Here is a 25,290-nt window from a genome sequence, read left to right on the forward strand (position 1 = left end):
AGACCATGCATGCGGTACATTTACATAGCAACTAAGGTGTTAATCATACTATAAATAGCCACTCAGTCACACACTAAAGCCAGTTTATGACATGATAATGTATCAAATGTACCACCAAGATATTACACATATAATATGTACCTTCTTCGTGGCTTGTTTATGTCATGCCTTAAATTGAACGTGCAGCATATCAGGATTGACCCATGATAGATCCCAATGCTCAGCTGAGTGTAGGGATCTGGCATGAGGCAGCGCCATGGCCTCTGGGGGACAGCTATCCCCTACCCCATCAGTGGGATTGGGTTGGAGGACAATACCAGATCCTGGACTGATTCCCAGAGGCAAATTGGAGAGGTATGGTGTGAGTCCATGATCTCAGGCTTACTGTGCCCCAGACTTTTAAAAAGTGGGCATAAGGCTGAGAGCTCTCCACTCCCAGCTACAGCCACTTCATATGGGGCATGGGCAGGTGGGAAGCCAGAAACTCCCAGATGTCCATGCCCTGTACCATGGGTCTTGGCACATAGGAGGCTTTTAAAAAGCACATTGAGGCAGCTTCCCCACTGGGAACTTGAAATCCTGCACCTGGTGGCTCTGGCTGAGTTTCCAGGGCACGGAGGATTGGCCCATCTGTTTTGGGAAAACACTGATAGAGCTGTTCTGTAGGCTATCACTTGGTTTTTGTAGCATTTCTACTTCCAGTAAGGATGGCAGAATTCATTTCGGAGCAGATGCTATCTGTGCTCTGTCCACCAATCTATAACGAATGTGATTGTGTTGGGTGCTAGAGGGTCTGGAAGGTCAATGCCTGAAGGACTAACCGCGACTCTTATAACATACCCCATCTGCACCAAGACTCTGTCAGGTTTCTTCAAAACTGTACTCCTGAAAAGTGGGGGAAGTCTGCCTGTCCATCAAACGGGCACTGGGCCTTTGCCAAAGATAAGGAAGATGTATTTTAAAATTAAGCGGTTGCTTTTTATCCCAGGGAACTTTTTGGAAAGTTTTTAATTGAAGTTTACATAGCGTAATAGAAAGCTACCCTTTCACTATTTGGGGAGATAAGCTGCTGTTCACTGAACTCCTCCAGGTACTAGCCCTTGTAGGCAACAAACAGTGAATACTAACGAGAATAACACAAGTGCTTCCATATCTCGGCAGAGGATCTTGCTTCCTTAAGTTAAATCACTCATTTCCAAACTTCCCCTGGTCTTTCAATTTATTGCAATTTCCTTTTGTGGCTATTTTTGTGGCCCCTCAGTATCCTTTGGAATTACAAAGGATACCGAGGGGCCACAAAAATCTGCACCCGTTCTGCAGCTGGCATTTTTCTCTTCTGCTGATGTGTAGTGTTTGTAATTCTCGCTATCTGAACGTAGTCCCAAATTTTTTCAACTTGTTTTAAATTCTTTTTCTGCAGATGATGATAAAATTCTCCTATGGTGTGTATTCTATTTGGTTTTTCTTCCCCGGGGTGACTTAGTATGCAGCAGGTATTGGATTCTAGGTTATTTCCAGAGACTAGAAGCAAAGAGGTTTTCCTCTTTGATATCCTTTATTCATTGTTTCAAAGTTGTAAAGGGACTGTTTTGCCAGACTTTTTTGATTGAGATAAAGGTTATTCTACCAAATCAATATAAAATCTGTCAGATTTGAAGCAGACGGGTTCTTGAAAATTCAATACTGAGAAAGTTTTAACTTTGAGCAAAGGATTTCTCATCCCAGAATTATAACAAGGAATGACAAATGGACACTTTTATTCCCTGATTATCTTCATGGTAATCACTTTTTAAAGATGTTTACTTATAGAAAGTAGCTGTGGTTCTTTTGATGACTTGTAAGGAAAGTGCTTTTATTAATGTTTTATTTCATATTCCCACATGTTCTATTGCTATTCTCTTTCTGATGGCCTCGGAGAAGACTTGATGCGGTATCTACCTGTTTGCTTCACCCGAGGCCAGAAAATGAAAGTTAGCCCCATGCAAAGGGGGTTCCTTTCTCTGCTTGACTTTACTTGAACACAGACTGTTCTTGAGGTATTTCAGGTTGGAAGAGGCTGCCAGGATGCACATGTCATCCAGATACCTGTGAATACACTACCTTTGTGCACAGTGTCATGGAACCGGGGGATTGAGGTTTGGTCACAAACATGTTAATATTTCTGACATCGGGAGCTCAGGCTGGCTTGCAAAAGTTGCGTGTCCTGTCATTTTGTTCTCCTCCCCAAGCCACTCACCTTCAAAGTGCGTCTTGCATACTCTTATTAGCCTTTTGGGGCCAAAGCAATTTAGCCATCGTTCAGGGCCTGTCAGGTCCTTTCAGTTAGGAGCAACAATTGATGATGGACTCTTTCATTTACAGAAAAAAATGTCCAGAATTCTGTTTGCTTGTCCACAGGGAGTGGTTTCCTTCAGGTCTCCTGTCCTTTCAGCCGGCATTCAGGCTGAAAAAGCACTTCCTAGGTTCCCCGTTCCATGCCTTCAGCTGGTCCACACTGGCTGGTGGCTACTTACATGCGTCTCTTTTCTCCGCAGGGATACAGTATTTTGACACTTGGCTTTGGCTCCTGGACTTCTGGTAGCTTCTGAACCCTCATCTTCTACACCTGGGTCATACCTGTGACATCCACCCACATGGACCAAAATTTGAGCATCTTCATGTGCCTCTTCCTTTTGGCTTTAGAAAATGCTTGTCTTTTAGTTTGACACCTGTTATTTCCTTACAATGATCCCACAAGAAGAGTGGCTGTTGTACTCACCAAATTCAAGATCCCACCTCACAGTATTATGAATGTCAACACTATCTCTAAACCAGGGGCTGTCAACCGGGGGTACGTGTACCCCTGGGGGTACTTGACAAGGCCCCAGGAGGTACATGTGGGGAGGCAGGGATGGAGTGCTGCCACGCATGATCCTGCGGTGCCGTGCAGGTGCCGCCTGCCCAGCTGGATGCAGGGGACAAGGGAAACTTGCAGGCAGCGGTTGCCACTGCTCCATGTCTGGCTGCATGCCACACCCCCCACCCCCAGTGGCTGGGGGTACACGGCCCCACATCCGGCCGCCAGGGGGTACAATGATCCAAAAAGGTTGAAAACCCCTGCTCTAAACTGTTCAGCAGTCAGAAGGATGGGCTTCAACTTAGACCTTTTATTTAGTGCCACTCCACAAAGTTCTCTCTCTTAACATGGTCCAACAGCAGCACCAAGTTGTGAAAAAGATAAATGCTCGAGAACTGTGACCCGCACATCCCTTGTGCTACTTCCTGAGCAATTTCTCCTGTTGTTGCCAGGGTTTTAATTATGGGAGAGCTTGGGGGAGGGGCAGCTGAGCCCCCTGTAAGATGAAAATCATAACCGGGGGGGGCATGTCTCAGTTTTTGTTAGGCCATTATGATGGGCAGCCCAATTTTTTTTGCAGACCTGCCCCCCCAATCAAAATGTAATTTGAACCCTGGTTGTTCCTAAGCCTTGGCAAAAGTAAAGAGGTTTTTAAGACCCGGCTAGACAAAGCCTTGCTTGGGATGATCTAGTTGGAGACGGTTCTGCTTTGAGCAAGGGGTTGGGATAGGTGACCTCCTGAGTTCCCTTGCAACCCTAGTTTTCTATGATTCTAAGGTAAAGAAAAGCCAGAAAGAGAATAGTGTAACCAATTATTAAGCTCTCCACCCAACTTTTAGCTCAGAATTTTTCAACCTATCGGTTGTGACCCAAAAGTGGGTTGCAAGAATATTTGAAAGGGTCACAAACAATCACAGGAAAATGCAGGGAAGTGTGGGTTTCCCCTTTGAGGCTGGCAGAGTTCTAGCCTGCAAGGGGCTGCTTGGGACATGGGGGAGCAGGAGAAGGGTGATGAGGCAGGGGGCACCATCTGCATGTGTGTGCATACACATGCACGTGGCCGCCAGGCAGGGTGGAGAGCAGCTCCTGCAGCTCACAGCAGGTAAGTCTGTGGGGGCATAGATGGTGCATCTGGGGAGCAGGAGGTGCACATGTGATGCAGTGGAAGGTGGGGAGGTATATGGCCTCCCATATTTTTGTGCCCACAGCAAGGATGGGGCTGCAGCCTGGCTGGACCAGGACAGGCAGGAGCCACCTCCATGGCCAAGCAGTAGGGTCCTGCATGGGAGGGTGGAGTAGGGCACCAACTCATTGCTGCCACTGCCATGAACCACAAGCCAGCCACGGTACCCGCAGCATGAAGAGTAACAGATGGAGGGGGCGGGCATGCTACCCTCCCCTCTTCCTATTGCCAGTCGCTTGCACACTGGACCACAGCTGTACCCTGTCACCATGGTCCAGCCACCATTGCCACTGCTTCCTTCAGCCCAGCTGGGCTGTCTGCAACCCCACCACCCCTCTGCAGCCTGAGAGGAGTGGCATCAGCCAAGCCATAGAGTGGGTTGGTGGTGAGAGCAATGAGTCAGTGCTCTGCTTCACCCTCCCACACTGGCACCCACTTGCTGGGTTATGGAGGCAGCTCCTGCCCATGCTGGCCTGGTCAGGCTGCAGCCCCCTGCCCACTGTGGATGCCCCCCCCCATGCCCCACACCCGTCCCCCACACACCCACTCCCAGCCCAACACACTGGAGTGGTTGGGGGTGGGGGGTATTAGGTCAGGAGTGAGGGGCACCGGCAGGGATGGGGGGGTAGGGGGCTGTGGGTTGGGAGCAAGGGGCACCAACATGACCAGGGGGCTGTAGGTAGGGAGTGAGGGGCACCAACAGGGCCAGGGTGCCATTTTCTAGTTAAACTATTTACTAGGTCAGCACTGGCCCTCAGTGTTTACAAATGGGTCCTGTACAAAAAGGCTGAGAACCGCTGTTTTAGCTGATAGCAAAGCACAATTCTCTATCTGCCTTAGTCTAAGATCTCGGCTTCCTTATTTATGCTAACAACGTTTTTTGAACTATACTCAAGCTCCACTTAGCACTTATTGCTTCAGGGAATGGGAAAACCTTCCAAGTGAGTAGCCTTTGTGTATTATCTGGCCTTATCATATGCACATTTCACTTGTCTGATAACTAAGCAGCATCAGATTGTACTGTACAGATGTTCAGAGACTCGTATTTTAGCAATGCTGGGATTTTCATTTAACACTACATAATATTGCCAAGTCAATACAAATCTTCATTTTCATGCATATTCTGTATTTGTACGTTGCAATTTTGCAGTGTGCGATAGAGAGAAACAGCAAAGATAAAAATCATCCAATGTCCATAAAACTGAGATTGTCTTATGAAAGCTCTGGTTGTAAACTCCCCCCATGGTTCTGAACTCTCCCATCATACAAGACCCAAAATCATAGCACACTTCAACCATTAAATGTGCACAATGGCTTGTGTTGCAGGGAAATGAACGTATCTTACAATACTGAATTGTCCCATATGAACTGCTGCACGTTGCATAACAGGTTACCCAACACTCCTCCTGCTCTCCAGGAGCGTTGGGTAAGGTCAATAGGATTTAAGTACTTTTAAAATTTTTACTTGCTGGGCATGTCTACACATGTGTTACTGCGCATTAAGTTTAGTACCTGTAATAGCAGGTACTAACTGAATACGCAGTAACCAGTATTACAACACATTAGCACCAGTACACACCTTTTTAGTAACACTAATATGTGCTGGACTAATTCTACTGCACATTAGTGAAATAGCACAGCGTTTGCCATGATCATAGTATCATAGAAAATTAGGGTTGGAAGAGACCTCAGGATGTCATCTTGTCTAACCCCCTGCTTTAAAGCAGGACCAGCCCCAACTAGATCATTCCAGGCAAAGCTTTGTCTAGCCAGGTCTTAAAAACCTCCAAGGATGGAGATCCCACCATCTCTCAAAAGTGTGAAAATTAAGCTAGTGCACATTTAGCATCTTGTGTGTATGTGCCTACTGTCTTCAAGAGGGTTTTCCCCTTCCCTTTCTTAAGGTTTTATATTCTTTTTTTAAATAAATGTGCACAGCCAAATCTCAAACCGCTGATATCTTCTTCTGAGAGAAAATGATCTACCTTTACAGGATGAACAGTACCTAGTATACCTTTTCTTTCTGACTCCCATGATGCTGTGAAGTTCAAAAGTTACTCATCAGGGGACTGGTCCAATATACCCACTGTTTTAAGTGTTTAACTGTCTCTTAACGTCTAGCATAATACTATTAAGTCAAGTTTAAATACAAAAGATGCCTTGATTTAAAAAAAATCCTTACATTCAAATCCCAAAGTTTTCGTGGAGCTTAACATGTTTACTGTTTTTAGACAAAAGCTTTAATCAAAAATAAAAGTTACATTCCTGTATTTTAACTTGTGCTTAATTAGCAGAACTCTTATTAGTCATTTCCTCCCTTACTAACCTTTGGTAGAACACACTTTGTGGATAATCAGCTATAATGTTACACCAGTAGGCGATGCTATCATCTTCTTCGGGTTAAATTAGATGTGAACGCTTTCACTTTCTTTGATGGTGAGAAAGATATTGTCCAATATGTTCTACTTGTAATTCTGGAAGTTAGGAACTACTTCTGTATTCTAAGACTGGACATAACATCTGATTTTGGACAATTCATATTCTTATTATATTACTGTAGCACCTAACTTACCTTTTCTTCTTTTCATAAAACTATTTTATAGTTTTCTATTACAATATATAGAAATTGTAATAGAATTTATTATACAATAATAAATACAATATATACTGTAGTTGAGTGCTGTGGGAATCAATGTTTGCAAAATCTTTGGTGATGAAAAGGTGTTGGGTCCGTGTTGCTGAATACAGAGCATAAGCACCTTGCAAATGAGGTTTTGTAGAGGGAAGATAAAGGACGTTCCATATTTGGTGCCTGATAAATTTAATTGATTTTGTTTGGGGAGAGAAAAGGATGGGTGGGGAGGAAAGTTAAGTAGTTGAAATGAAAAGTTAAGATATGCTTATGCTTTTTAAAAAAAGTTGAAATAATATAAAGCAAAGAGTAGCACTTAGTGAAAGAATAATTCCTTTTAATTTCAGAATTTCAGTCAGTGTAATGCTGCGGCTTAATGTAATACATTTTTTAAATGTTCCCTTTCTTCTTCACATGGTACATAAAAAACCTTCAGCAATAGTGGAATGTAATCCTAGCTGTTCCTGGTCTGAGGAATTGTCTTTCTGGGAATTAAAAATACTTCTAGTCCTGCTACAGGTAATAATAAGGTGAACAAAAACTCTTTCACTCAGCCCCTAGAAACATATTTATCTTGTGAACAGCTCCCAGAAGATGCCTGTGGAAAGTTTACCTCTCCTCTTACGAATTACAGGTGGAAGGAGAGGAAATACGAAGATGGTATCAAATGGAAGTTTCTGGAACATCGAGGTCCACTGTTTGCCCCAGCGTACGACCCACTGCCTGATGATGTGAAGTTTTATTATAATGGTAATTGCCTACTTGACAAGAATATTGATCAGAAGGTCCTAATGTCTTGTGTAATGAGCTCATGTGCACTAATTGTTTCACTATAGATTTTATTTTGGTATTAGCCGCACTGGAAACACGTTGGGTAGCTCACATAATTGATCTGTTGAGAGAGAGAGAACTGAACATTGCATTCATGACCAATTAAATTAAGTAATAATACCATATGAAAAGCAAAGACGACACAAGTTGTTCCTGCCAGGAAAATGGTTTTCTTTTCTAAAGTTACCATTATTAAAAGAACCATGAATTACAGTGGATGTAGGGAAATTTATCATCTGAATATAGTTCTTGGAACAAAATTTCTATTTCCCTCCCCCTTGAAAATGAAGTATTGATAAGCCCTGGCACATGTTTTCCTGACTATTTGTATGCTGTTCTGTATGCACATGACTGTATAGTTCAAATATGGGGATACTCAAGGCTATTTGAGTCATTAAAAATTCCTGTAGTTGTTGAAGAGCTTTGGATTGGCCCATGTGGCGCTTGGGGAAAGCACGTGTGTATGCTTCAATTTCTTGCCTTCATCAGTTAGTCTCATTTATACTAGTGCTAAATTTGTCCCCATGTAGCTGGATAAATAGGAGAAACCATACAGTTTAAATTAAAATGCTGAAGCTCTGTGACGATAAGATTCTCAATACATATTGGAGCATTTTTTATTTGGCTTTTGAGATATAAAATCTTCGCTTGTTTATGGAGCCATTTTGTTATACAGCCATTTCCAATTTGCAGATTTATTTTTTTTACATTGAACTACCGTTAAATATTTCTTTGATCAGGTAGCATAATTGCATATCCAACAAGTTTTACATGGATTTAGCAACTGATTTAAAGTTAAACAAGAAAAGATGTGTGTGGGGAAGAGGAAATTAAAATTTTATTGGGTTCAACAGTGTCAGTACTGATATATTTTCCACTCTATCTTTCAACCTGAATTAGACAAATGCAGATATTCATGACTAATCTTAGTATTTTATAACTTACTTGCAAAATGTACATAGGCACAGATGCTCAGCGGATTTGGAAAAAGTTGACCCGGGGTGTCAACAACATAAATTGCAACAAGGTCAGATCTCCCGTCCATAATTCATATAATTGAATGTCTCATAAAATGTGAAAATTAATACACTAGAACTGGCAGAGGGGAGGGGACCTTCTTCAGCTTTTGAAAAAGCAATAAAATGTTACAGTATTTCTCCACTACAGGAGCAATAAGCAAAACCTTTCCGGCCAATAATCTGACTTAATTTGAAGAACATTCAATTTGCTTAACAGTGAAACCATTAATATGTATGTATAGTTCACATTACTTATGACTGGGTGTCAAGCTGGATAAATAATGGGATGCTTGTTCTGAGCTTTTTCAGTAAAATAATCTCACTGAGGCTCCTTTTTCCTTATCTGGATACCATTGACAGTAAATAAGTAGTTGGTACTAAAAGTACAACGCTGTAGTAGGAAGCGAGTTTTGGAACCGTCGGCCTTTGTTTTCCTTTGGCCGTTTCCAGAGCAACATCTGGGCTGCTGGGTTTTGTTAAGACAGCTTCATTTAGGAAGGATGCAGGGGCAGAATAGCTAATGTATTCGTGTCCCCTCAAATCCGGGGGCATGAATTTGAGTCTTGCTCTGGACTTGTCCCAAGGTCGTTCCTAGGTATAAATTGGTACTTGGTTATTTGGTCTGGGGATGGAGAGGCAGGAAGATGTAGTATCACTTTATTCCCTTCCCAAATAGAAATCGATCCTGGTGGTTTATATGGTGTGGGCAGACCTCTGACCTTATTTTTTTTTCATTATTGCATTCAGTTGTCTGCACCTAATGCGTCATAAACGTCTTCAGTAACGAGGACTCTTTTCTGTATCTAAACAATCCCCCTCGACACGATCACTGTAAAACAAGCTTTTTGTGAAGATTGCTCTAGAAGCCTATTACATGATGGCTTTATGACCAGATTGGGCTGCTTTTATCCATATACTATAACATTCACCTTTAGTTAAAGGGACCCAGCTCCTCGATTATACTAGTAACTCTCAAGGGTTCAGATGGATTTCTCTGGATTTGTGCCCGTTTCATTGAGGTCAAAATGAGGACTACTGCTATTCCCTGAGCAGCACTACTTCTGACTGTAAGCACATCCATTGCTACGTGATGAAATAAATGACTCTTCTCTGTATCTATTACAGCCTGTTGCAATGAGACAGCAATCCTTCAAATGCCTGCTTCTGGAAATGACATTGTATTCATGTTCTGAAGTTATCTACCCATGAGTGGGGTTGGTAGCACTATTTGGTAATGAAGCAGAAGTTCTGTATTCAAAGTTTTATTTTTAGTTTGCATAGTGTTTGATGCAACAAAGCATGAGTCCTACTGTAGTCAACAGAACTTAAATATGTGTGTGTCTGCGGTAGTGTTCCTAAAATACACTGTTATACACCCTCTTATTTTAAGATGTGCATTAGAAAATTTGTCCGGAGAAACTTTCTTTTCCGAACAAACCTCCTCCCATTATTTGAAATTATTAACATTTCAAAGTAGAAATGGGGTTCCCATGCAAGTGAAAAGGGATTATGTACATTGCGTTGCTCTCTTAAGATTGAACGGACTGTCATGTAGCTTTGGAGCCCCGGACAAAGGTTGAAAATCAAGTGACAAGTGTGTAAGTGATGCATTAAAGTAGTGTGTCATAAAATCTATGATAGGTTTAAAATGGATCTATGTTTAAAAAAAAAAAGATGAAAGGCTAATTGACAAAATGGCATTACTGTAATAGCTGTCATAGTATAGCTGAATAAGGAAAAGCCATTGAAGTGATTCTATAGTTTCAGCAGAAAATATTTCAAACTTAACATACTGATTAAACAGCATTCACTTGTTATAACTTCCGAGTTTCAGGATTAAGAAGTAAAAATCAAGTGCTGCTAATGACTTTTAGAACCGACTTCCAGATAGAAGGTTTGAAGCTAATCGTAATGGAAGAGTCCTCTCAGAAGTACTGACATTGAAATAAATCTCCTAATACGCAAGCAGCATGAGACGTACTGTCATATTCCTTTCACTAGACAGGCAACTCCCACCTGGCGCTATTTCACTATGACGCTCGTTTTACATTGATACCCAATTCCACTTAGTGCTTAGCGAGTTTCGTTATAATGCTCACAGACATCGTGATGGGAAAATTGGTTTAGCGTAATACTGTTCTATTTAACCCTTGTTTTTTTGGGAACCAATTAAGAGTGCTAAGCGGGGGTTACCTGTATACCAGGTAACCTTCCAAAACCTCCCAGGTAAGCTCCCAAATTCACATCCACCTTCCTTATACCCCCTCCATACCAAACACATGCTCATCAAGTTACACCACGTATCCAGCAGTTTTGTCCCTGTGAAACCTTACAGGAAATATCGCAAGCAGAACCTGTGTCTTCCCCTCTACAGCTACTTATTTATGGTTCATACCCTGCTTGTGGTGTTACTGATTTAAAGTTATCACTATCTTTTTTTTAGTTTTTGTTTGCCATCATCTAGATGTCCATGCACCAGTCATTACTATAATTAGCATTGACAGCAATTCAAAAAATTTTTGAAGAGATGTTTACATTTCAGATCAGTCTGTTAACTAGAGCTGGGCATAAAATGGTATTCTCATGCTACTGAAAATGGTTGAGATTTCAAATGTTTTCCTATCCTGCATTAGAATAAAATCAAGATTTTTTATTTATTTATTTATTTTTTTAAGGTAGGTCTGCTACTGAATAGCCCAGGGGCAGGCAATTATTTTGGGCAAAGGACCGCTTACTGCGTTTCAGCAAGCCATCAAGGGCTGCATGACAGGCAGCCCAGGGCAGATTAATATTAATTTTCTAAATGTTTTAGGGGCCCCGCGGGCCGGATAGAATGGCCTGGTGGGCCGCATCTGGCCCCCGGGCCACACTTTGCCCATCCCTGGAATAGCCAGTAGCCCAGAGATCAGGGCATTACTTGGTGGGTAAAAAGCCATGCATCAAGCCTCTGTTTTAATGAACATTTAGTTATTTATGCGAAGTTAACACACCCAAGAGGAAAAAAAGAGAGACACCCATCGCAGAAAACCCAATAGCACTGAGGTTAGGGCACTTACTTAAATGGGAGACTGAAATCCAGGTCTCTAGTCTAAATTAGGTAGAGAAAGTCTCCCCTATCCCAAGCAACTGTGTTAACCACTGGGTTGCTGGGTATTTTGAAATGGAGCATTTCTTGTTTTGACAGGAAATTGCATCCTGGATCTCTCTCCCGCTGAGTTTCATGGAAACTGTTATGCTTTTTTTCTACACAAAGAAATTAATTGTTGATGGACTGACACTTTCCAAGGAAAAAGTGTTGCATCAGAGACTTCCCCAGCAGCTGCACCATTAGCTCTAGCTGTATTTAATGAGGCCAATTTGAGGGAAGCACAGGGGAAAGTTTCACTGCTTCTCATAGCACTATATCTATTCTGTGTATGAACAGACATCTTGTCTCTAGGGTGGTCAAATCTGCACCTCTTGCATTCCCTAAATTCACGTGAGTTTTAAGAAATGGTCATTTCATTTACAGTGTCACCCATGCAAGAGTCCATTCAATCCTGGAGCTGGAAAACACATGAATTACAGAGAATAAATCTCTCCATGCATCTCAAGATTGCTATATAATAAAATTGCTCTGAGGAATTGAATTGAATTTGAATCCACCTTCACATTTGGATAAATCCTCCCTTTATGCTGAGAAGATACGTTAGCAGTTTGGTCGTAGGGGTAAAACAAAACAAAAAACAACCGAAACCCCCCGAACCTCCCAAATCCAGTCCAGACACTACCCGCTATCCACTCTGCATGTGAGTTGCTTGCTGAATCATTTGAAGAAACAATCAATCTGAGAAATCTTACCCAATCATCCTTTTACAGAAAGCAACTCCCAAAGGTTGTGGTTTTTTTTAACGTTTTCCCCCCCCTGATTTTTAAAACAACAATATAGATGGTGTTAGCTCTATATGGCAAATTGTAGCAGAGTGGTCTGCCAATGTGTGAGACAGTCGTCCAAGCCGCTGCACGCTTCATGTGTAATTGGACTAACATGTGAGAAGGGTAAAGCAAAGTGTCAGCATCACAGACGTCTGAAGAGAGTGTTGCTGTCTTGAGGGATTTGAAGTAAATAGTTTGTTTCAGTTCTGAGTGTCCTCTATTGGCTTTTGACTTCTAGGTTGATTGGAAGGGCTGGTGGTGTATTGCAAACATGGGGGACACCTAGCAAACGCTAATAATCTACAATTCTGCTCTTATACAAACCATTCGCGTTGGGTCAGACTCAACTCCACTCTTCAACTCAACTCCTTTTGCTTGTGCATCCTCTGCTCCCAACTTGGGCTTACTTCACAGATTACTTGTGTCCAAAGGCATTTGAGCACTGAAGTTCCAGGAAGAAACAAATAAATCACTACTTAAGGGTATTAACATTGTAAAAAATGGGACGTGAGCTTGAATAGCCCAGGTTGGGGTCCAATGCAAACAGAAATTCAGAAGTGATCAGTGCTCGGGTTTTCGCTCGTGCTCCTCTCTACCAAATATACATTAGTATCCTTGACCTACATGAAGCTGCAATTGAACGTCACTTTTTACAGCAACTGAAGTTTTTGCGGATTCTTTCAGGAAAGCCCAATAAGTTGAGCTTGGCAGCGGAGGAGGTGGCTGGCTTTTTTGCGAAAATGCTGGACCATGAGTACACAACGAAGAAGACTTCCTGTGAAAACTTCTTTGCTGACTGGCAGAAGGTAAAAATTGACTTTCCTTGTGTTTTTACCATGCACGGATGCCTAGGAATAGGCAAGTCAAGCTGCCTGAAGTCAGCTCTGAATTGAGCTAGGAGGTATTGGCTTTTGTCTAGCATCAAGGCTAAGTGTTGGCGCTTTTATTTGTCTAGACAAACCCTAAATGCGTGGCCCCATGCAGCTCTGCATAGCACAGAGGAGTCATGGTGGGGTTATAATACTCAGAGGAGAAGAGAACAGCCATTTCCTTCCGTTTTCTCCTTTTTCTTTGGGTCTAGAAACTGCCTTCAAGCAAGCTAATTTTTCCCCCCTTTTAATTCAAGGATTTTGGCCTTCAGCTCTAATGCTCTGGCACCTTGCTGTCAGATCCACCAATTGACATTCTTCACAGAGAATTTCCCTAAAGTGTCTCCTTGTTCATACTGTTTTTTACCAGTAAACCGTTCCTTCTCTAGAAGGAGCCAGCACACCAGGAGTGCTGAGTGCCAGAGAGAGAGAAGATGTGGTAAGAGGACTATGGTGGGTCTGTGGATCTCGGGCATGTTGCAAAGATGATGCTGTACCTGCTGAGAGGGGGAACGGGATGTAATGCTATAATCTTTCAGTTCTGGAGATCCTTCTGCAAGCTGAATTTAGATCCATGGGAGCAGACGCCTAGATGTGTAAACCAGTGGTTCTCAACCTTATTGGGCTCAAGGCACCCCTTGACAAGCTCAAGACACCCTTTGGAAAATGCCAGCTCTTAGTTTTCACTCATTTTTTAGCTAGAAACACCACACAACTGTGAAGGATCACAATAGATCAGAATGCTTTAAACACTCTAGATTCCTATTTAAAATCTCTACGGTTGTCTTGTGAATCACGTTTGCACACCTAACAGTGCTGACGTTGCACAGCATCCTGCAGCATCCTTGGCAGGGTCTCAAGGAACCCTACAGGGCCGCGGCACCCTGGTTGAGAGTCGCTGGTGTAAACTGTAGTAGGTCAGCCTCAGTTAATGAAGATATCCTGGTTTATTTCAGCGGGGAATCTGGCCTCGGTATTGATACCCAGCTCAGATAAATAGAGGCTTAGATTACAAAAGCGCCGAGTACCTTCTACACTGGCTTTGGTGTAAGCAGAGAGTGAGCAGTGTATATTTTAATAACTAACCCAAATGAAATAACCCGATGTGTATGCTGCTTTCCACAGCTTTGCTTTTGCTATTTGTTTAAGTCACGGTATAGAATCTTTTGACTTCCGCAACGGTGTCGGCATCCTCCGAGGAGCATCTGTTTTTGGGGAAATGGCTACTGTTATGTCAACACTACAGCTTGAGTCAATCTGTGTGAAATGTCACGCTTCATATGTTAGATTATTTTAAGAGAATCCTTTTGGACTCGTGTTATGTTGTTATGCATTTGTATGTCAATATGCAGGTGGTATTGCTTCCCCTGGGGGAGTGCAGGCTGGCTTTTCAGATGGCACTTAGTGAGTGCAATCCCTTTGAGAGACTTTTCTGTCCTTCCCGGTTAGAAATTATGGTTGCGAGTGGGGAGGCCTGAATATATGAGGTGCTGGGAGTACTTCAAAGAAACCTGTATAGTAGGGAAACTGCCACATTTGCAGACACCTGAACTAACTCAGCAACTGTGGGGGAGGTAACATCTGAGTAATGATTTTTTTTTTCTGGAGTTTTTGACTCCTAAGTAGGACTGTCTGGATAACTGATTGTTCAGCTTGGCAGCTGAAAAGGAATAACCAAAGAAAAACCATGTTTTGAGCTATCTGTGTACCTGTGGCTCCCTCTTCTCATTACATTTATGCTGCAATTAAGTTCATTAACTACCGTGCTGGGAGCCTCAGCTCGCCCTCACCCAGCAGGCTGGCCAGAGCTGCTAGATGTGGGGTTTTGACAATCAGCTCATTGTCAGCCCTGGGCAGACAGCCGCAGGTCCAGTTCAAGACCCAGGGATCAAGGGCAACATATCCCGGAGCTGCCTGGGCTGGAGCCGACAACCGTCAGCCCGGTCCCCAGACAGCCCTAGGTCTCAAACTGGACGTGAGACTGCCTGGCCAAGGCCAACACTCGGCTGATTCTCAGTTCTGTTAGTGGAGTCGGGCACCCAGCTTTTAACTTGCCCAGGGGAGCCTGGTATTATGACACATGATATGTTAGGAGGAGAGATTGGGATCTATCTGATCATGCATAGATCATACATCACAACATAGAGCCATTAAATGAATGTGTGAGAGACCACACACAGGCTGTTTAGAATTATTGTGATATGTTCTGTGATATTATATTACAATATATGATATATACGAGATATGATATATATTGTGATATTATATATATAATCTCACAATAATTTTACATAAAATAAGTATAAAATAAAATAAAAAATCTAAAACAAATGCCTATAGTTTGGGTTTGGGAAGAAAACGCTTTGGATTTAGGCATCTGAAATGCCTCGTAAGGTTTAAGATTCTTGAAGTCTATGGGAATATGTTTTAAGGTCTATCAGCCTAATGCTGCAGCTATCAATTAACTTACTCTCTATATATTTCCTTTCCGATAACTAGCGGCTCCAGCCCTTGCTAGCTCTCATTTAGGCTTCTCTGCTTCGATATGCACGTAGCAGCGATGAATGCCGACGGCAACAGGACTAGCGCGGTGCTGCAGGTTTTCTCAAAGCTTGGCAGATACATTATTCCAGCAAATCCGTTTCTTCCGCTCAGACTGAATTGCCGTCCCACTTCTGAGCTGCTTTTCCAGCCCTTGGACTGAACATTTTTGCTGCAGCTTTTAGTAGTGGGGGAGAGTCCTGTAATTAATAGGAGAAGTTCAGTTTTCTTGCTGCTGGAGATATAAGACATTAAAGCAGACACCAGAATCTTAACAGAAGTTTAATGTTTCTCTTTGCATTTACATTTAAAGTAGATGAATCCACCTGGGTGTAAAAGAAGGGAGATCGTTTCTCAGGCTTTTTCCCGTGGACTCCTGTATGCAGTAATTGTTTTGGTTTTTTCCTGATAGCAGTAATTCTCATCAATAAATCATTGAATTTTTTAGCCCTGTCTGATGTGTTTTTAAATGCCATTTTATAACTTTCAGGGAACATTAACCCAAGTTAGTGAAATGCCCCGCAAATACAATAAAATCTCTAAGCTGAGGTTAAAAGTTTATTGAGATTTTATTTTTCTTTTCAGCAGCGTGTCAATTTTCTACTAAGCCCATGGCACCGAGAGCACTTGTGTCATAAACAAACATATGGAAGTGCTTTGATGTTCCTTCTCCTTATTTCTTTGCTAATAATATCTGCCTGATTGCATGGTTCCTGTTTTTAGATGATGTTTGTTATTATGGTCATGTTCTACCTGCTGTTTCCCCTTTTGGTGCTAACAGAAATTTGGGAATTAGTGCTCTGGATTTTGATTTTAGCATTGCCACTGATTGGCTGTAATGTTTGGGGACCTTCTCCATTGCTTTGTGCCTCAATGTATCTCTTTGTGAAATGGGTATAAAATACAAGGCTTTTAGGGGTTGGTGGAGAGGGATATAGGTTTGCTGGTGGTCCTAATGAATCAGCACCAGCTGCCTTTAGTTTCTCTGGATGGAGCTTCCTTTTGCTTAAGGTATTTCCATTTCTGACTGCCTTTGCCTCCGCACTGATGGCAAATGTCATCTGGCCCACTGGGAAAATAATGCCTTTCACGATCCACTGGATGCCTGTGAATCGCTGATTCCACCCAGATGTTCTCCAGTTTTGTAGTCACTTCACTATTGCAGTCACTTCTGAAGTACTGCCTCTGGTATAAAGGAGTCACCCTGAGGCTGGGAATTAAGAACTGGTACCTTTAAGGAAACCCCAATTCCCATTTCCACATCAGTAAGTCCTGTGCATAATCTCACCCATTAGGTATTAGGGGTGTGCGAAACGGTACCTATTCGATTTGGATTCAGCCCAAATCAAGGACAGTGATTCAATTTGTTGATTCAGATCACTGTCCCTGATTCGATTCGGTCGAATCCGAATCTGAAGATTCGATGCCGATTCGGAGAATCAGCGATTTGGCCATAGACACAGATTTAAATGTTTTTTCTACATGCCTCAAGGTACCAGGTGCGGCTCATGAATGCTGTGACACTCGGGTGTATGGAGTGTCCCAGAGGAGCACAGGGCGCCCCCGTGTGCTCGGAGGTAAACCCAGAAGTGGACCAGAAGCATTTCCAGTCTATTTCCAGGTCCCCTGGGGTGGGGGGGGTGGGGAGTGCCAGGGCCCACCCCCCGCACCCCCCTGATTCGGTGACAGGTGCCTCCTAGGTCTGGGGGGGGGCACCTGGGGTCCCCCCGTGGCCGATCACTGAGCTGGGGGGATGTGGGACAGACCCCCCCCCGGGGCATGCTGCTGAGCATGCAGGAGGTCCCCCATGCTCCTATGGGATGCTCCATCCACCCCAGCATTGCAGCGTTCACAAGCCGTGTCTGGTATGTCGAGGTATGTAGAGAAAACATTTAAAGCTGTGTCGATGGCCGAACCACCGACTCTTTCTGAACATCTCCAAATCAATTCAGAGAGATTAAAGGGTCTCCTGATTCGATTTGGATTCGGAGATTTGGCCACTAAATCTGGCCGAATCTCCGCCAAATCAAATCAGGGACCAAAGCTTCATACAGCCCTATTAGGTATATCCAGTGTATTATCTTCCTTCACCAGCAGGTTATGAAGTTCCCCAGTTAAACAAGCTGACTTTTCTCACACCAGTTTCTCAGGCCTGGCCAGTAGTCCTAGGCTCTTCTCTGCACACCTAGTTCCAGTCTTGGCACATGAGGTTTTATCCAGGTTTCTCTTTGTTGCATGCAAATAGCAATACTGGGGTCCCTCTCCCTGCTGTCTTCTGCCTTGCCATTGCTTCCTGCATTTCAGAAGGCGCAGTCCTCCCTCATGATGGTCATAGCAGTGTTCTGGGAAGCTGCTATTTAAAATGCTTTGGCGTGTCTACCCAAAAATGCAGCTTGGAGCTGAGATGCTTTCTCATCAGTCTGCTTAGCTGTTACAGACAGCAATAGGTCAGAGGCTGCTGCGTGCTCACAGAGTCCAGGATCAAACAGTACTTTCCTTCTCAGACAAAACTGCTTTTGCCATCTTGAAGCCACTTCCTCCGGGACCCTGGACGTCTTTGGTGGGATCCACTGGTTTATTGGGATTCACCGAGGAACTGCTCCTACACTCACAGGCAGCCATTAACTTTCTTCAAGACCCCCCAATGATCTGTGAGAACATAATACAAAACAGCAGTGTGCATCAGTAATGAAGTAGCTGCATTGCCTATTCGGGCAGGGCCCATCTGCATTGATCGTTGCAGTAGCGTAATGGTGTGCGGGAAGGAGAGAGGGATTTCAGCTACCTGCAGACAAGATAAGGAGTCTTATTATGACTACTCAAGGAGTAGAGCCACAGGCAGAAGCAGCCTGTATTTTTTCCTACACTGCTTTCCTGTGCTTCTGTGAGATTTCTACAGCAATTGCCTGTCTCTGCAACACACAAAATATTAAGAATGGTGGCCATTTAGTAATGGCCTCATTGAGCACTACTCTCCATTTAGCATTGAGAGTGGGATCAGGCTATCATTTTGGGAGATTGAACTGCTTTAAAAGTCCCATCTGGGAAGATGCCCGCTTACTGTAAGAAGCAGTCCTGCAAGCCTTAATCACATAAACATAAAGGCAGGCATCAGAGTCATAAGACAAACTTTCGGGAGCATGAGCTTGTGTGTCTATGCACGTCTGTAGATGCGCATGCCTTCCTTTTAGCTTAATATGCTCATTTACCTTTCCATCCTGGAATTGAGTTTTTTCATGCTGTTAGAGAATACAGGACAAAGAGCAAGAGCACTTGCATCCAGCCAAACGTGCCAAAGCCTGACACCTACTTCTGGTCAGAACGGCACTTTGACTTCACACTACTCCTGATACCATTTGTCAGAGCCAAAATCAATCCTATCTGTCCTAGGTGAGATGTTTCCTTGCAAAATGAAGGGGGGGGGGGGGGGGGAGGAGCTCTTTCTAAAGAGTCATCCTTCGTTTTTATGTTTGTTCATTGGTTTTAGTGTTTTTTTCTTTGAACAGAGCATCAAATCCTTAAGACTATAAAAAATTAGATATAATTGGGGCCTAAGGCTACCACTGTACTAATGATGGAGTTATTGCTAAGTTATTCATTCCCATATTGAGGTGTGATTCCAGCTACATGCTTGCTTCTCTAATTATCTGCAGGGAGTCAGTTTCTTGACGATTTCAGGCTCTGACTTGTTTGAAGGGAACGATACTTCAGAGTTGTCAGATGTGCCTCTGGCTTATGAGCACACACTAGAAAACCTCCTCAGGGTGTCCGTTTCCACCTAGTGCCCTTGTCAAGCCTTATAGGAGAATGGTAATATCTTATTGATCAATAACATCAGAGCTCTTGAGCACAGAAGATAATCTATATTCAGCCGTTTGACCCAGTTTCTTCTGAGTATGAATAAACTGGAATCTTCCCAGATTAGCTTTGGTCTTTAGAAATCTATGGGCTTCCAAACTATACCCCCAATGCGTAAGGCCTTCTAATTTGATGAGCAGCCTTTTTCAATTTCCTTAGTTATACTACAACTTCTTGGCCAGGAGGATGTCTTGCCAACACAAAACTAGGTGAAGTGTTTATGGAGAGAAGGGGAAAGAGGAGGAGTCCTTAAAGTATCTGATACCGAGTTGTCTGGGGTTTAGAAGATAAAGCCAACTATATTTAAAACAGAGCCTACGTTGGAGTGGCAGCCAACGTGTAGCAGGAAGCACTGGCGTGCCGAGTTCCTTTGTCTCTTGTCCAGTAAACACCAAAATGCTGCATCAGTTCTTCTTTATTGCTACTCTATGTTTTGGGGCTGCAAGGGTTACATAGACGAATCTCTGCTGTTAGGTCCAGTTTGGGGACGGTGGTCTTGGATTGTCTGTCCAGGCTTAATAGTGGGCCAAAATAGTAACAGACTGTTGTCCTCTGGTAGCCATTTGAGGGGGGTCATATTCCCCTGGCTACATCAGTAAGCTTCCAGCTACTACTGTTTAGATTAAATTTGCACAAACTGCCTTTAATTCAGGTGCCTGCTTCCCTTGGACACTGTCATTCACATAAATGGGGAACAGATGTTAATTGTCCTGTTTTCCTCATAGCTAATTCTACCTAATTATTTCTTAGGGCGCCCTTTGCTATGGAACCTGAGAGATATGCATTATTATTCCAACAATTAACATATATATGCTAAAGGTGGTCAGATAAGTACTTCTGTGCAAGCCCTATAGCTACATTCTTTAATTGGTGGACCTCTCCTCCCAGCCATTCTTCCATTTGCCTGGAGTTGGATACATCTCAGTGTGGTTGTGGATCTGCCAAGAAGGAGACTTTCAGAATCAGGGGCATCACCACCTCTACAAGCACGTTCTGTCAAAAGGGTCCAGAGGAAAGGCTTCCCCAGCTAGTCGTACTAGCTCCAACTTTGTTTTAGAATTGTACAATCATAGAAAATGAGGGTTGGAAGGGACCTCAGGAGGCCACATCTAGTCCAACCCCCTGCTCAAAGCAGGACCAGCCCAAGCTAGATCATCCCAGCCAAGGCTTTGTCTAGCTGGGTCTTAAAAACCTCTAAGGAGGGAGGGTCCACCACCTCTCTGGGTAACCTGTTCCAATGTTTTACTACCCTCCTCCTGAGAGAGTTTTTCCTAATATCTAACCTAAACTTCTCTTGCTGCAACTTGAGCCCATTGCTCCTTGTCCTGTCATCTGCCACCACTGAGAACAGTCCAGCTCCAGCCTCTTTGGACTCACTCTTCAGGTAGTTGAAGGCTGTTATTAAATCCCCTCTTACTCTTCTCTTCTCCAGACTAAATGAGTCCAGTTCCCTCAGCCTCTCAAGTCATATTACCCAGCCCCCTAATCACCTTCATTGCCTTCCACTGAACTCTCTCCAATTTGTCCACATCTTGTTTTGGGCAGGGAGGTGCAGAACTGAACACAGTACTCCAGATGTGGCTTCACATGTGCTGAATAAAGGAGAAGAACCACATCCCTTGATCTGCTGGCAACTCTCCTAGTAATGCAGCCCAGTACACTGTTACCCTTCTTCACAACGGGGCACACTGTTGGCTCATATTCATCTTACTGTCTGCTGTACCCTCAGGTCCTTTATGGCAGAGCTGCTGCTTGTCCAGTTGGTTTCCAGCCTGTACCGGTGCATGGGATTGTGCCATCTAAGTACAGGACCTTGCACTTGTCCTTATTGAACTTCATGAGAGGTTCAGTTTTATATGAGTTTGTCAATGTGGAGTCCATTTTTCAAACTGGTAGCATTGCATACCTATCAATAGAAATAACTTGATGATTAATTTCCTAATATCAGAAATTACTAATTTTTCACATTTTTCAAAACAAGCAACAGATTAAGAGGCTGGAGTGCAACTTCTTTTGCTAATTATTTCTGGGAGAGCTAATCTACAGTGTGTATGACCTTTGGTGAATTCAAACTCATCTGGCATTTCCAAACGGAATTGAGTATTGATCTCTTCGCTGTTAATTTATTGTTTAATTAAAAAATCATAGTGCACTGATGTGTTCTGATTGCACATCCTTTTCCCCATCAGCCAATTAAATGTGGAGAGCCATCACAAACCTGTCATTTTTTATTATTATTTTTTATAATGGAACTTCCCAGAAATACAGGTCTGCTCTCATATACCTTACTAATGGCTTGGAAAGTCTTTAGCATAAATGACCTGAATGAACTACCCTGGAAGATAAATTCTCGGCTTATATCATTTTGGTATGACTTAAAGGTGTTAGGCTTCCTGGATTTGATTACATGTTTCTGGAACTTTACCATGCATTTTAGGTCACCAATACCTTGTATACACTGCACAGAGGTGGTTATTGAACTACCAGATTTTTTTGCCTGGCGTGGTTTAATTATGTTCCTTTATGGCATGAAAGCATCAGACATTTGATCATATTATCTGGTTTAGAAGGCTGTGCACATTACCTGTCAAACAGACAAACTATTTTTAAAGTAATGGATTACAGTTTGTATCACAAAATTTCTCTCTGTGTGCACAACTGTCTGTTGAAGTGGATTGGTGATTTTAATGTATAAGATAGGTTGCTTTCAATTGTGGTGTACTTCACAGACTGCCAGAACATTCAGTTCCCAGTGCTCTAAAAAGACCCCTCTTAAAAAGGAACTCCGTGTTCTATCTTCTTGCACTTCTCTGGATGAATAGTTTATTTAATTTAGATCTTATTGAAATGTAATGTCTTTTCTTCTTTGCTTGATGCTTCATCAAGAATCCCCTGTGAACAAGCATTTAAATTGAGAAATCCTGGCAGGCTTAAGTCAAAGCTGAAACATTTCTGCAAGTGTGTGTGTGTACGTACACACACGCACACTCACACAGCCTCTCTAAAAGAGGCCGTCCTGATCAGTTAAAAATCACATCATATGAAATACCATAAAGTGATGTGAAAAACATTCTGGTTTGGGATGTTTTTATATAAATAACAAAAATATTCACCTAAATTTAAAAAAAAAAATCCCATTAATATTTTAATTTTTGTTAAAAAAAAACAACCCAAAAAACCAAACCTATTTGTCAAAATATTCAAATGGAAAAAAAAACCCCAAAACTTTAAATAGTTCTAAAGAGCTGTGAGTGACTGAAAAAAAAAATCAGAACACATTATTAGTAAAACGAATGGATAAAAAGCCTCAAAACAGTCTCTATAGCACCAGACTTTCTGCTTAGTTACCCAAGTAAGCTTTCCTGGCCCAAGACCACTCAGAAATAAATAGCATGTCAAAACAGTCCATGAATAAGAGATCACTTCTTAAGAAATTACAGGGCTAGCAGGTCTAATAATATGACACTTCTGAAATGAAGAACAAACTGTATAATCTCAGAGAACATTATTGGAGGCCTATATATCACTGCACCATGGAAATTAAGCCATGGTGTTCTTTGCAGATAAAGGTACTTGTAAACGTTAACACAAATTTTGGATACATCCAAACAGAATCCACTGAAAGCAATTTATCTTGGATCTTCTGAAAAGAGCCAGTGGTTCAGCATTATTTAGCATCTTAACTTTAATTGGAAACGAAAAGGTCCTTCCCTCCTTTCCAACAGAAAACCTTTAATAATCCATTTTAATTGTATTTCTATATGAGATTTAACACTAAAATATTAACAAATTGTCAGCATATTTTAATTTCAATTTCCATAACATTCTTCCTGCATTTTGAACTTCATTTTGGTTATGCAGAATCATGACAAAAGTACTTTTGGAGAAATTTTTGTTTGTTTTGTTTGTTTTTAGGGCCTTATCCAAAGCCCAGCAAAGTGAATAGAGGTCTCTCTGTTGACTTCATTAGTCTCTGGATAGGGCTTTTGGTCTGCAACTTTTACAAGTGGAGAGAAGCTCTTAGGCTTTGTTTGGATGTGATATTAAAAGAAATCTTCACTATTTTAATACATGGAAAGAATAAGAATTAGCAAGCTGCAGAATGGCCAGGCAAAATAAAATCTAAATGCTCTCTCGGTAGATCAGAAGAAGGCTACTTTTTTCTAAGACCAAGAGAAAAGACTTCAGCTGAGAATAACATGTGGGATTTTCACGGCATCATTGCAGACTATATTCCAAAATGCTTTACAAAACTAGCCTCTTCTATAAGAGCTAGTACACCAAGGACAGAATAGAAGAGGGGAGAAATCCACTTGGTAATGAATAATGAAAAGAATGGATGAGGAAGGCTGACAGGCTGGTGGTTTGCGCTGTGTGACTTTGGGTTTCCCCCATTGGGGACTCTTTGCTGGTCTGAAGTCCCTCTTTTGTACTCTTTCTCCCCTCTGACTGTTCATTCCTGGGAATCATTGATTGGTCTCCCTGTGGTCATCATACTATCCGCATTCTGTCCTGGCAGCATATTCCTTTGTTCCAACAAACCCATCACATGCACACATCTTAATTTACTCATTTACAGGGCCTCCTAACTTGGTCTGTCCACCAAAACCAGAAATCCCAAGGGCTCTGCAGTTGGGCACTGTGACCTAATGCTACCTTATCTCATGTTATAAAACAGTGTGGTACACATCTTCAATTTCCCAGCTGTCTGCTGGCTATCGGCACAGTAGGCCTTGAAGGAAACTTTGTTCAAAACAGGCTTTTTGAAACCAATTAACCCTTGTTGTTCCCTTGGACCATTATTCTAATACAATATCTACTTTACCTACAAGGCAATTCCTAAAAGCAAACCTCTAAATATCATTTTCTAGCCATCAGTCAGTAGAAAGGATAACCTGGGTAACACTGGCACTAAGGTAAAGGGTGTACATCAGTTTTCATGTATCACTTCGGTCCTTTAATGAACTCAGGTGATGCATAGAGTCCAGTACAGACTTTTATACCAAGGTGAAGTTTCACTCAGCGATCATGCACAGAGAAGTAGTTGCTTAAGAAAACTGGTAACGTGGAGCTAGATCATGAAGTGAATCAGTCAACTGTAAAATAGATTAATGGGGAATCCATTCTTTGTACAATAAAGGTGAGGAGTCACAGTCTGTGGGCAAGCTGCTTCTTTTGGAACCCTTTTCCAGACCCTTTCAAATAACAGGCCCATTCCTGCACTCCTTTTCATCATTGACTAGATTTTGTGAAGCATTTCAATTTTGATGGACTACTGTTCCATTCAAGTTTCTCCACCTGGTTTTATTTAGTAGTGTTGGTGGCAAGTTCCTTGTTTTGTCTTTTCACAGTGCGTGGGCCAAGTGCGTGTAGAAAAGGGACTTTTTTCCAATGAAGACTTGGCAGGAAATTCCAAGCTCTTTTCTCTGTGATGTACAGGGAGAGCTGATAGGAAGGAAACCAACCTTCAATTTGTATGGAAAGTTCCCTGTTCTCCATCAGTGAATAATATTTGCATAACTTTTATTTCCCTCCTCAGCTTCAACCAGGTAGAACCCATTTGGATTTGACCAACTAAAATCTTAAGAACATGAACCCATTTAGTT

At 42.4% G+C, this 25,290-nt stretch overlaps 1 pseudogene; it reads left to right on the top strand.

The window, feature by feature from the left end:
• Positions 1-25,290, top strand: part of LOC102571723 (DNA topoisomerase 1-like) — an 80,735-nt pseudogene that overhangs the window by 19,961 nt on the left and 35,484 nt on the right.

Source organism: Alligator mississippiensis, chromosome 10 (genome assembly GCF_030867095.1).
Source record: "Alligator mississippiensis isolate rAllMis1 chromosome 10, rAllMis1, whole genome shotgun sequence".
Taxonomy (NCBI): Eukaryota; Metazoa; Chordata; order Crocodylia; family Alligatoridae; genus Alligator; species Alligator mississippiensis.